This window comes from Macaca mulatta, chromosome 18, assembly GCF_049350105.2.
Source record: "Macaca mulatta isolate MMU2019108-1 chromosome 18, T2T-MMU8v2.0, whole genome shotgun sequence".
In the NCBI taxonomy this organism is placed as follows: Eukaryota; Metazoa; Chordata; class Mammalia; order Primates; family Cercopithecidae; genus Macaca; species Macaca mulatta.
In genome coordinates this window covers 70,522,484-70,524,597 of record NC_133423.1, presented here as the reverse complement: position 1 = coordinate 70,524,597, position 2,114 = coordinate 70,522,484, and the positions used below count along the sequence as shown (strand labels likewise).

Genomic DNA, 2,114 nt, shown 5'->3' with positions numbered 1-2,114 from the left:
GATCCTGAAGGAGTGCAGTGGCATGATCTTGGCTCACTGCAACCTGTGCCTCTTGGGTGCAATTCTCCTGTCTCGGCCTCCCGAGTAGCTGGGACTACAGGCGCACACCACCACACCTGGCTAATTTTTGCATTTTTAGTAGAGATGGGGTTTTGCCATATTGGTCAGGCTGGACTCGAACTCCTGACTTCAGGTGATCTACCCGCCTAGGCCTCCCAAAGTGCTGGGATTACAAGCGTGAGCCACCATGCCCGGACTTGTTGTTTTTCTTTTTAACTTCATTTCTATGAACTCTACAGAGAAGTATAGTCAACAGGTCTTTAACAAGGAGCAAAGACAATTAAATGGAGAAAGGATAGTCTTTTCAAGAACAGTGCTGAAACAACTGGACATCCATTTGCAAAAAAAATTTAAAAAAATAAAAAAAAATTTAGAGACAGGCCTTACACCATTCACAAAAATTAACTCAAAATGGGTCATAGACCTAACTGTAAAATGCCAAGATACAAATCTTCTAGAAGATAACACAGGAAAAAATCTAAGTAACTTTGGGTTTGGTTATGATTTTTCAGATACAACACCAAAAGCATCATCTATGAAAGAAAAGCCTGATAAGTTGTACTTCATCAAAATTTAAAAGTTCTGCTCTGTGAGAGGCATTGTTAAGACCATGAAAAGAGTCTGGGCACAGTGGCTCATGCCAGTCCTAGCACTCTGAGAGGCTGAGGATCACTTGAGACCAGGAGTTTAAGACCAGCCTGGGCCACAGAGCAAGGCCCAGTCTTTTTTTTTTTTTTTTTTTTTTTTTTAAAAAAAAGGTTAAAAAGAAAAAAGGAAATAAAAATAGCCACAGATTGGAAGAAAATATTAGCAAAATTCACTTAATAAAGACTTTTTTCCAAAATTACAAAGAAGTCTTAAATCTGAATAAAAACAAAACGAAAAACCCAATTTAAAAAATAGGCAGCCAGGCGCAGTGGCTCACACCTTTAATCCCAGCACTTTGGGAGGCTCAGACAAGTGGATCACTTGAGGTCAGGAGTTCGAAACCAGCCTGGCCAACATGGTGAAACCCCATCTCTACTAAAAATACAAAATTTAGCTGTGTGCAGTGGCGGGCACCTGTAATCCCAGCTACTCAGGAGGCTGAGGCAGAAGTATCACTTGAGCCCGGGAGGTGGAGGTTGCAGTGAGCTGAGATCACACCACTGCACTCCAGCCTGGGTGACAGAGCGAGACTCTGTTTCAAAAAAAAAAAAAAAAAAAAAAGAAAGGCAAAAAGGTTTGAAAAGACAACCTCCCTAATGAAGATATAGACATATGTGTATCTATATATATGACAAAGAAGCATATGAAAAGATGCTCAGAACCAATGTCATTATGGAATTGCAATTTAAAACCGTGAGATAGTACCACCAACCTATTAGAATGGCTCTAAAATCCATAAAATGAACACCACCAAATGCTGGCAAGAAAGTGGAGTAACAGAAACTCTTATTCATTGCTGGTGGGAGTGCAGAACAGCCCATGTGGAAGAAAATTTGGCAGTTTCTTATAAAACTAATCACAATATTACCATACAATCTAGCAATCATATTCCTGGATGTTTACCCAAATAAGTTGAAAAACTTACATCCACACAAAAACCTGCACGTGAATGTTTGTAGCCCCCAAAACTCAAAGCATAATTGCCAAAAACTAGAAGCAACCACGACGTTCTTCAATAGGTGAATGGTTAAAGAAGCTGTAGGTGCTCGCTTCAGCAGCACATATACTAAAATTGGAATGATACAGAGATTAGCATGGCCCCTGTGCAAAGGCCCCTGCGCTACATTAAAATAAAATGAGTAAACAAAAATGAAAAAATTTTTTTTTCTATGAAGATCTTCTATTAACACTTCTGGTAAGGCCAGTCTACTACTCATGCCTGTAATCCCAGCACTTTGGGAGACCAACGCAGGTGGGTAACCTGAGGTCAGGAGTTCGAGACCAGCCTGGCCAACATAGTGAAACCCCATCTCTACTAAAGGAACAAAATTAGTCAGGCATGGTGGTGTGCACCTGTAATCCCGGTTACTCAGGAGGCTGAGGCAGGAGAATCGCTTGAACCCGGG

The 2,114-nt window shown here is 40.8% G+C and overlaps 1 pseudogene; it reads left to right on the top strand.

The window, feature by feature from the left end:
• Nucleotides 1-1,750: 1,750 nt before the first annotated feature.
• LOC114673872 (U6 spliceosomal RNA) lies at nucleotides 1,751-1,872 on the top strand (annotated as a pseudogene).
• Nucleotides 1,873-2,114: the final 242 nt, after the last annotated feature.